Genomic DNA, 12071 nt, shown 5'->3' with positions numbered 1-12071 from the left:
TAGAACCCTCTTATCTGTACATATTAACTATAGATAATACTTAGAGGGACTGGCAAATTGGAAGAGTCAAACAATATTGACAAAAGTTCTAGCAATAGTAATAGCAGTAGGGATATTGTTAATAGCACTAATTAATTGAATATAGTTGAGAAAACCCTCTATTTTACCTCCAGATATTTATAATATGTGTGATGATTTGCCTACATCATCTTCCAAATATTCAATATGCAGTGCCAAAGTAAATACACTGAACTAAATTAATAAAGCTAAATTAGCATGAATTAATTGGCCTTGAAGAAGATTTCCTGGCATTTATAAGCAAAGCATTTCTCCCATCCTGTATCTCTCATCATAAGGTCTCTTTAAAATTCCTAGTTTCTGTGTTTTCAGTCTTTATGTTCATTCCTTTCAAGTAACTCTTATCAATACCTCTTATTTTAATTTATTGATAAAAATATTATGAGTTAGACTCTGGGGAAAAAAAAAACATAAAATAGTAACCTAAATAACTTAACTTTCTTAAAATCCTCCCATCTACTACCCAAATACTATAACTAATATTTTCATATCTATTTCAAACAATTTCATGTAGATACTTGTATGTGTAAGCATGTTTTTTATATAAAGGAAAAAACATTCTTTTTGTTCATTTTTTTCTACCATTATTTCCCCCAGTTCAGTTCAAGTCACTCAGTCATGTCCCACTCTTTGCAACCCCATGAACCACAGCATGCCAGGCCTCCCTGTTCATCACCAACTCCCGGAGTCTACCAAAACACATGTCCATTGAGTTGGTGATGCCATCCAACTATCTCATCCTCTGCCATCCCCTCCTCCTCCTGCCCTCAATCTCTCCCAGCACCAGGGTCTTTTCCAATGAGTCAACCCTTCACATCAAGTGGCCAAAGTACTGGGGTTTCAGCTTCAACATTGGTCCTTCCAATGAACACCCAGGACTGATCTCCTTTAGGATGGACTGGTTGGATCTCCTTACAGTTCAAGGGACTCTCAAGAGTCTTCTCCAACACCACGGTTCAAAAGCATCAATTCTTCAGTGCTCAGCTTTCTTTATAGTCCAACTCTCACATCCACACATGACCACTGGAAAAACCATAGCCTTGACTAGATGGACCTTTGCAGACAAAGTAGTATCTCTGCTTTTTAATATGCTTCCTACTTTGGCATTAACTTTCCTTCCAAGGAGTAAGCATCTTTTAATTTCATGGCTGCAGTCACCATCTGCAGTGATTTTGGAGCCCAGAAAAATAAAGTCAGCCACTGTTTCCCCATCTATTTGCCATGAAGTGATGGGACCAGACGCCATGATCTTCATTTTATGAATGTTGAGCTTTAAGCCAACTTTTTCACTCTCCTCTTTCACTTTCATCAAGAGGCTCTTTAGTTCTTCTTCGCTTTCTGCCATAAGGGTGGTGTCATCTGCATATCTGAGGTTATTGATATTTCTCCCAGCAATCTTGATTCCAGCTTGTACTTTCTCATGAAGTACTCTGCATATAAGTTAAATAAACAGGGTGGCAATATACAGCTTTGATGTACTCCTTTTCCTATTTGGAACCAGTGTGTTGTTCCATGTCCAGTTCTAACTGTTGCTTCCTGACCTGCATACAGATTTCTCAAGAGGCAGGTCAGGTGGTGCCCCATGACTTGCCAAAACTATTGCTATTCTGTGATGTAAAGAAAAAGTACAAAATACATGCACCTTCTTGTACATAAATTTATCTCAGAAGAAAATAAGGTACTGCAAAATACTAACCTCTAGTTAAATACATTCAGCTCTAACTACTGATAACTAGAAGTTTGAAATTTAACACAAAATGATCGTTCAGCAGATGAATAGATCTACAAACAGAACCTAAAAATATTAATTACATAATATTGGTGGCAGATAATTTGGTATTCACTGCAAAATTCTTTAATTTTTTATGCCTGCAATTTTCTCAGAAAGTGTTGGATAAAGGGAACTAGAGGAGCCCCAGATTCCTAGAATGCAAACAGCAGCAGGCATTTTTAGAGGTCAGGTATGATGTGCTTACAATAATCTAGGGAAGAAATAATGAGGGAGCAAACTGGAAAGATTATATAAACGGAAGGTTTGTGTGTCAAGAAAAGCAGTCACAAAGATAAGATACTAGGGAAGAATAAGCAACCATATTTGGAAATAATCTGATAGCCACAGTGATGAAAAGTAAGAATTTAATTATGATTAGATGGTTTTAGCAGAATGGAGATTCTGGAGGATGTAGAGGTCACACAATGCTAGCAGATAAGAGAATTCCAACTAGCTAGAGTGAAAAGATAGCACTTAAAACCCGAAGCATTTATTTGAGAGCCTTAAAGCAGCAGAAGGCTGACCTCAAAATCTATGTCTCATAAGTTGAGCTGAATCATGAAAGCTCTGCAGCTAGAGGTTCCCAGCTAACTGGCCTGGTTGCAGCTGGACAGCAAGTTATTTCTTGAAGAGAAATCTTAATGGTGAACTTCTCTGAACTCTGTGAATGCTAGTGTTGTTGAGAATCTGAATTAAGCTGTACACCTAAAGATTTTTAGTGGTGTTCTGATGGACAGTTAAATACTGGCTTATTTTGACACAATTGAGGTTTGATTTTAGACTTTGTTGGGGTGGGTCTAATGTAGGGCTAATCTAGGGCTAAATAAAATTTACTTCTCAAATGTAGCTTTTCTGGAATTTTGAATAAATGCCTCGGTTACTTAGTGATGTCTATCCATCCTGGGCTAGTTGGAATTTTAATATTACCCAACACTGCAAATTACAGAATATTCAATAAGTTCAAAGCTTCTTCTCTATCCGGCCCCATAGGACCTTGTTTTATGCATGCAAAGCTCAGTACACAGCTAGAAATGCAAGGGGACCCTAACATAGACAATGAGGCTACTTCTCTGTAGAACCTCTTCTGTTCCAATTCCTTTCCCTGCAAAGTTCAGCTAGGATCTCAGTCCAAATTTCTGTTTTCCCTGCCCAGAAAAACCACTACTCTGTGTTTTCACTTCACCTCCCCATGGTTACAGATTCCTCCCGGCATAAATTTCACACAAATGTGGAACTCACTTCACATGTTTCTCTTCATTCAAGGATCATATATTTGGGCTGCTTGTCATCCAATGCCTGAAAGTAAGTTTTTCATGAATTAAACACACTGTCATATTTACTTCAGCAGGAGGTTAATTCTGATAACCATCACTCATCATTCTCAGAACAAGAAAGCCAGGTGCTCATACCTTAATAAGAAAAGACTCAAATATTATTTAGAGGAGTGCCTCGAGTTCTGTTCATTATTTAAAATGTAACTGAATTTCTTAACAGAGTTCCCTAGCAGGTGACCAGTTATAGAGCAGCTTTTAGTGTGGGCATTGGAGCCCTTTCCTTTCTCACTATGACCGGTTACACAAAGTTGAGAGGAGAGTGAAAGGCTGACTTAAAGCTCAACATTCAGAAAACGAAGATCATGGCATCTGGTCCCATCACTTCATGAGAAATAGATGGGGAAACAGTGGAAACAGTGTCAGACTTTATTTTGGGGGGCTCCAAAATCACTGCAGATGGTGACTGCAGCCATGAAATTAAAAGACGCTTACTCCTTGGAAGGAAAGTTATGAGCAACCTAGGTAACATATTAAAAAGCAGAGACATTAGTTGTCCATCTAGTCAAGGCTATGGTTTTTCCAATGGTCATGTGTGGATGTGAGAGTTGAACTATAAAGAAAGCTGAGTGCCAAAGAATTGATGCTTTTGAACTGTGGTGTTGGAGAAGACTCTTGAGAGTCCCTTGAACTGTAAGAAGACCCAACCAGTCCATTCTAAAGGAGATCAGTCCTGGGTGTTCGTTGGAAGGACTGATGTTGAAGCTGAAACTCCAGTACTTTGGCCACTTGATGTGAAGGGTTGACTCATTGGAAAAGACCCTGATGCTGGGAGGGATTGGGGGCAGGAGGAGAAGGGGACGACAGAGGATGAGATGGCTGGATGGCATCACCGACTCAATGAACATGAGTTTGGGCAAACTCTGGGAGTTGGTGATGAACAGGGAGGCCTGGCGTGCTGTGGTTCATGGGATTGCAAAGAGTCAGACACAACTGAACGACTGAACTGAACTGAACTGATGGCTCAAGGTTCTCTGATTAGAGCTGGTTTCTATTTGTACTAGGAGATTTAGAGAATTTGGAGAATTAGAGATTTAGAGAGTTGGAGAATTACAGATTTTGGTAAATCTAAGAGTGGATTGACTCTGTTCTTTATCTCATTTATTTATGCTTTTTATATATTATGTTAGTTTCATATTCCTGTTAACTAATTACTGCAAATTTAGTGGCTTAAAACATCACACATTTGAAAATCAAAAGACAGAAGACTTCTACAGGACTGAAGTGTTATCAGGACTGCTTCCTTTTGAAGGCTCCAGGGTAGAATCCCTTCCTTGTCCCTTCCAGCTCCTAGAAGCTGCTGGTGTTCCTCACCACATAGCCACATCTTTCCTATCTCTGTTTGGATCCTCACACTACCTCCTTGTCTCTCTTACCTACTGCTTCCTATTTATAAGAACCCTTCTAACTACATGGGGACAACTATTTAATCTCCTCACCTCAAAACCCTGCATTTACATACATCAGCAAACTCTCCTTTATATTTATGATCACATATTCTTGCGTGCGTGCCAAGTCACTTGAGTCATGTCTGACTCTTTGCAACTCTATGGACCTTAGCCCACCAGTTTCCTCAGTCCATGGAATTCTCCAGGCGAGAATACGGGAGTGGTTTGCCATGCCCTCCTCCAGGGGATCTTCCCAACCCAGGGATGGAAACTACGTCTCCTGTGTCTCTTGAATTGGCAGGCAGGTTCATTATCACTAGTGCCACCTGGGAAGCCCATGGTCACATAGTCTCAGATTTGGGGAATTATAGCATGGCCATCTTTGGGGTCATTATTCAGTCTACCATATATATGAAGAGATAAACTTCTCTGAAGTGCAAATTTCAACAAATGAAAATGATTGCATATCTTTTCAAATATATTTTTATTCAGACTATTTCATTACTTTAAAACATACTGACCGAACACACACACAATTTGGAGCAATTTTAATGACAAAACCCCATGGACAATTTCCTTTTAATATCTCAGAGGTACGGTTGAATAAATCCTATGTTATTACAGGAAGACTTTCTCTCTATGAGATCTACCTGCTGAAATCTCAGTGCATTACAGATTGAATAAAACTTTCATTTCAAATAACACTTTGAAATTGACCTTGGAGGAAAAACCTCATACCTGAGGGTGAGATGGCCACACATATATTTAGAATGTTCCTCTTTCTAGGAGTTCTTGGTTTCAAATTCTCTCCTCTGTGCATAGCAACTTACCTTTGTGAAGTGACTTCCAACAATTCTTCTCAAGTTCCATTCTCCTTAATGTGGACTGGCCTTTCCTGATATATTGCCATTGTGTGAAATTTTCCATAGTATTCCCCTGGAGGTTTTTCTCTCCCTGCTCTGCAAGATAAAACAGATGTATAGATATTCATCTAAAACTCAGTACTTTTGTAACAGATAAATGTCACTTCTTGGGAAATATGTAATATGCAGGCAGCCTAGCTCCAAATAGCTTCCATGTGTTTCTATTTCTTTCTGAACTATTACAGAATAATATAAATAATATTACTCTCTCACTCTAGCATTTTTTAAGAGGGAGAAATTTCCCCCCAAGCTGGGACATGGAATTAACAGGTGAACTATCACCTTTTTTTTGACAAGGTTCTAGGTCTGAGGAATGAACACAATGTCCTCTTTGAGGAATTTGAACCTCAGAGAAGATGAGTGAGTTATACACATTTGAGCAGCAAGCACAAAAACTAGAATTCTAAATTATGCTTTTAAATGCCCCAGTAGTTCAAAATTATATTTTGTTTTATGTCATTTCCACTCAGAATGTTATCCTTGACTTTTTTTTGTTTTTGAGACAGGAAGTCTATTTTTTTGTTGTTTTGTTTTGTTTTTAATTTTAAAATCTTTAATTCTTACGTGCGTTCCCAAACATGAACCCCTCTCCCACCTCCCTCCCCATAACATCTCTCTGGGTCATCCCCATGCACCAGCCCCAAGCATGCTGTATATCCTTGACTTTTAACCTAAGCCACAAAATCTTTATAGAGGGAAGGATACCCTCTTCCATTCAGAATCATATGTATCTACTAGTACAGTGCTGAGCAAAATAATAACTATGTAATGCAGAATGGATTTTAATGCAAAATGCATTCTAATGCAGAATGCAGTAGGACACAACTGAGCGACTGAACTGAACTGATGCTTAGATTAGGTGCTGGAGAGTAAGAAGCAAATGGAGGCAGTCAGGTCACTTTTGTCCCAGCCAAAGTTACCCTAAATCAGCCAATGGCCAATCTGTCTACACACAAAGATTTAAAGGTGTCTCCATGAACAGCAGAATAATATAGCTGAACTCCAGTGACTCCAGTGGAATATACTACTCAAAACTTCTCAGTGGTACTTCATTGATTTCCAAATAAAACCCATACTCTATAGCTCAGATGATTCTACCTGATGTATTTCCTTCCTACCTCTTCAGTATAGTTAGTATCATCTTATTTTCTCTACTTTCCTATATATCCATACTACAAACATGTGAAAAACAGTTATAATGTGTCACCTTTATTTGATCCCCTCCCTCTGTTGCCATATATGAACCTTGGCCAAAAGCATAGTCTCTGTAAAAAGATGGGTTTAAATATCTTGTTCATCACTTATAAACCTCCCCAAAGTTTTATTTTATCTGTAAAGTGGAAATACTAATAGCAATTTACATATAGGGTGTGTGTTAGTCGCTTAGTCATGTCCAACACTTTGTAACCCCCGTGGACTGTGTATGGCTTGCTAGGCTCCTCTGTCCATGGAATTCTCCAGGCAAGAATACTGGAGTGGGTTGTCATTTCCTTCTCCAGGGGATCTTCCCAACCCAGGGATCAAACCTGGGTCTCCTGCATTGCAGGCAGATTCTTAACCATCTGAGCCACCAGGGAAGCCCTACATATAGGGTGATAGAGGGTGTCAGTAACATGCCTGATAAGCACTCCACAAGTGTTGGCTACTATTATAAATACTTTTTTTTCCCTCTTAGAATCCCCTGTTAATTTTTCAACATACAGACCACAGATCCTCAAACACCCTTGGCTGACATTCCTTGCTGCACCACCCCCATGCTCATTCCTCTACTTTGATCCTCTTATACACTGGACATGCAAAATATAGTAGCTCTTACCAATAACACAATAGTTCATCTGTTTGTCTCCCCTCAGAGAACTGTAAGCTTCTTGAAGGCAGGGACAGGACCTAGTTCACTTATGAATTACAGGTGCCTGCACCTAATCCACTGAAGATGTTCTGTGAACATGTTTCCTTTTGTGAATTTTGGAAACATCAAGGCCCAGCTTTAGCAGAGAAGAGAATGAATAATCATAGTGGGAAAGGCTGTCAAGCATAAAGAGCTCTTGGCTCAGTTATGGTTGTATACTTTAGTGTCTTCTACATCAATGACTAGAAGGAATATATTGCCAGCCAGCTGAGTTCAAACATAAACAACTGGTAACCCAGGCATCTTACCAGGATCCTGGGTCTAAATAACTGTGATCCAGCCAAGGGGTGGCTCATAACAGAAACAGCTGATTTTTTTATGTAGTTACCAGCTCCAGTTTCCCTAAAAAAATTTATATAGCTCTTTGCTTTAAAAGTGCTAATTTATCATTTATTGTGGAAAAAAACTGTCTCTGAGAAGTCAAAATTTGGGATGAATATGAGAAGCCACCTTCATCAAAATCATGATGGTAAGCAGAAGACCTCATTTTGATGAAGCTGCCAGTTTTTCTACCTTTCCAAAGGCAACAAATCTGAAAATACATATTGTGATTTTTCCCATCTGGAATTTCAAACCTATCTTCATTAGTTTATCCACATTTCTCTGAAGAGAGATTATTGCATCCAGAATAAGGAATATGATAGTCTTATCCTTGAGGGAACTTCTTCCATTTTAAGCTCAGTTTCTGCTACAGAAGAGATTCATTTCCCTTCTTTACAATTTTTCTCAGTATTGTTAGGACCAAACTGGAGCCAGGACAGGCTCTAAGGGGCAGGCTAGGCCTGAGGTTTAGTCTCTAGGAAGGCTGAGGCACTGGAAACTCCCGCAGGCAGTGTAGCTCCACCAATCAGAAAAATCCCCCGCAGCCCCCCGCCCACGCCAGACCCAAGCCAAGCCAGATAGGGATGAGAGGTTTAAAAGTCCCATGTGCATGTACGGTTTAACCAATCAGCTATGCTGTTGCAGGGACAAAGAACCATCTGTATAAAAGTAGATGTGATTCAGAGCTCGGGTCTCTTGTCGGATTCCACTGTGCTGGATGAGACCTGGGCCCTAACTGGAGCTAGCAATAAACCCCTTAATGCTTTTGCATTGCTGTGAACGTCTTATTCTCTCAGTTTTGGGGACTCGGACTCTGGGCATAACAAGTATATGATAAAATTAAGAATCAATTAGAAAATGCATGGGCTTCCTTGATAGCTCAGCTTGTACATACATACGGGAGATTCCAAACACACACATAGATTCATATAGATAGGTAGATAATAAATAAATTTCTCAGATTCTCAGCAAAATTCTCTTCATAAATCCCTGCTTTTGCATCTAGAAAATGGTATTTCTCTTTGGATTCTCCAGGATTACCTGGCAATAACTAGTGCAATATTTGTGGACACAAGTGAAACTCAGATATTTTCAGTTTGCAGTTTGATTGGTGTATGCTACTCTTTCTCAGTCTTTTCTTCCCTTTTTATCTGACTTAAACCTCTTCCAGAATAATGCCCTTTCCCAAGTTGCTTTGATTTGGAGGATAGGTAATATACAATAATTAACTTTTGTAAAACCTTTCATTTCTTGGACAGAGATAATTGAATTACTGTTTATTCAAAGTTTTATCACTTCCCCTAGGATACTTAGATGATCCCACATGCTAAAAGCGTTAAGATGTCCAAGTAACAAATTCCAAATTGCTATATTCACTGATTCATAGGTAAATTGGATGCTTTATCCATTTGAATTTCAAACATCATGTAGTATGAAAAATAAAAACATTTGGAAAGAAAAGATAGTTATAAATTCAATTAACTCCCATTAATTCACCATTCCATGTAACGTTGTGATTTTGTTTTGTAATGTGTTATAGTGAGACTTACTGGTAATAGAAGTGCCTGCTTCCAATTAGGTATTTGAGAATGTGGAACTATTCTATCATGCAAGGATTAAAAAATAGTGTATAATAGGAATGCAGAACATCTGCTCAGTATGAAATAATGTTAAATCAAAAGTCTTAAAAACATTAGATAGTTGGTATCCATTGTCCAGTTGACTAAAAACAGGCAGTATTGAGGGATGTTCCCAGATGCTCAACTTCAATGGACATTCTCAGGGAAGACTGAATGCTATCTCTGGAAAAAAACAAGGAAAACGCCTGCTCTGAGGAGCTCCTTTATGAACAGTGTTCCTATATATATTCTTTACATCAAATAACCTGCACCGCTTAGTATCTTTGCAATTGTTGGTTATGTCCTGTGATGCATGGCTAGAAAGAAGGGTTTGAAATTTATTTCATAATGTGATCAAATAATTAGGAGACACCAAATGACTAAGTTTGGGGATAAGAATGTTCTCCATGCCCAAAATAGGAAAGCATACATTTGCTTTTGAGAACAGCATAAGAAACTATGCAAAGAGGTGGCCTAACTGTGAATGTGGAGCTATAAATTGAGAATTTAGGAAGGCTGTCTATGTTGGCAGGAATAAAAAATATCTCCTTTCTGGATCAATACAATGAACAATAGAAAGGATAATCACTATACACCCAAAGAAATAAACTAACCAGGAATACTAGAGAAATGATTTTAAAAGAAACATGAATCCTCTTTAAGACTTGAATATTATTCTCTTTTCTTAGACTTTCTGGTGGCGGCGGGCGGAGGGGGTGGGGGGCCACCAGAAACTAAGTCCAGAGAAAACATTAATGTGATTTTCAATGAGGCCAGTTTGCACCAATGAAAGAAGGTCAAATGTGTCTTTCCCATCAGCATCCATGAAATAGGCTTATCAGTATTCTAGTTTCTTTAAGTAGAAAGTGAAGGCAAGAGATGAAACCATGATGAGAGAGAGAAACAGACATGGTAACCTACAACCACCATATTTGTGACTGAGGTAGGATTATACTTTTAGGCTTAGAAATCTGAAATAACTATTTAAGATATTAGTTATTAAAAAGGGAGCATTAAGTCCCTGATGATCACAAGTATCAATGTGTCTCTATTTTCTCATTAAAGTTATTGAAATTCAAGATGCAAAGGATTTTAAATAAATAAGAAGTAAATCAAATATTTTAGCCACCTTTATGTAAATCTATCCAACAATAACATTTCTGAGTTTGTACATTCAGGAAATTTGAGACTTTTTAAAGGGATGATAACTATGTAAGTAAGTAACATGTCAAAGTCCTGATAGAATGAAATGCTCACTCAAGTGACAGACATCACCACAGTACAATTGACCCCGACTTTAAGATGCATATATATGCTTTCCAACTCTGACTCTTATGTCATTCATTTTTAAGGACAGAGCATTTCCCTCAAACTGGTGCATTATCCAATTGGTTTTACTAGCAAAAGTGACTTGTGGAAACTAAAACTATTAATTCTAATGCAGAGTCCTCCTGGGTCCTTTATCATGAACATGTGGCTTTCAACTTACAGTCGGCATTAACTTGTCCTTTATCCAATCAGTTGCCAGGTTTAATTCAGTTTCAAAAGAAGCAACATTTATTGGGAGCTTATTACATGTCTTGCATGGTGACAGGGAGAAATTCTGTCTCTGAATTGAGCTCAAGTCCTATTCACACTTTCTGTTTCTACTACCCTATGGCATCATTCCCACAGTTGTTCTCTCTGACTTCTTGTTCTCTTCCTTTATATATTATACTTATTAGCAGGGACTTTTGTCAGTCTATCTGGAAAGCTAATGTCTGTTTTGCACCATAAAGAAGATATAAATATATCCCAAGATTTTAGGAAAAAAAAAGAAGAAGAAATATGCTGTGTTTTAGCAGTCACTTGATTTCTTTGTTAATAACACCTCTATAACTGCAGTCTCTAAACAAGCATCAACCATCAAGCAGCAGAACTGTGCAACACAATGGTCCCATTGTTTTTTTTTTTCTATAAAGGTCATTATATTTAAATTTAATATTATATCATATGCAATATATTTTTAGTGTCCTTAGTCAATGTGACTGTGATAAGTGTATGTGTCTGTGAGTATATGTGTGTGCAGAAACTTCCTCAGCTATTTATAATTCTGTAACATATTATATGAATCACTGGCCATTTCTCATGGCATCTTCAAGTATCTCTGTTGAAAGATTTGAAAGCAACAAAAACTGGACATTGACTTGTTGAGAATAAATAAAACCAGTCAAGGCTAAGGCCAAATTTTACAACCTAGAGACTATTTTAATTTGGCAAAATTTGGTCTTTTTGTTATGAACAGAAATGCCTTCACACTTGCATTGCCCTATCTTGGAGGAATGAATAAATTGCAGAAATGAACACAATTTTCTGCTTAATCACACAGATATTGCTCTGCCTTGCTCCAACTATGGAGATATTGAAAATTAAAATATATAACACTTTAGACACTGCCCCTGCTCCCCCTCTGAAACAGACCCTCTTGCTTGTGTTTGTATTATTTTGTTTCTTTCATATTCATTACAGTGTTCTGTGTGGCTCAAAGAGCAGTGTTCATTAAATGCTAGCAGTAAGCCTAGAGCATCAATCAGATAAATAGTATTCCATTTAAAAAATAATGTTTTATTTTGTTACCTCATTTCATTTTATCTTTGCCCTTGCCCCTTGTCTTAATTTTATTCATATATAATCATAGATGCCACCTCAGTGATTAGGGGTAAGGTAGCAGTTGCGATTTATCTGTTCTAGG

This window comes from Capra hircus, chromosome 26, assembly GCF_001704415.2.
Source record: "Capra hircus breed San Clemente chromosome 26, ASM170441v1, whole genome shotgun sequence".
Lineage (NCBI taxonomy): Eukaryota > Metazoa > Chordata > Mammalia > Artiodactyla > Bovidae > Capra > Capra hircus.
Note: the sequence above shows the minus strand (reverse complement) of the source record.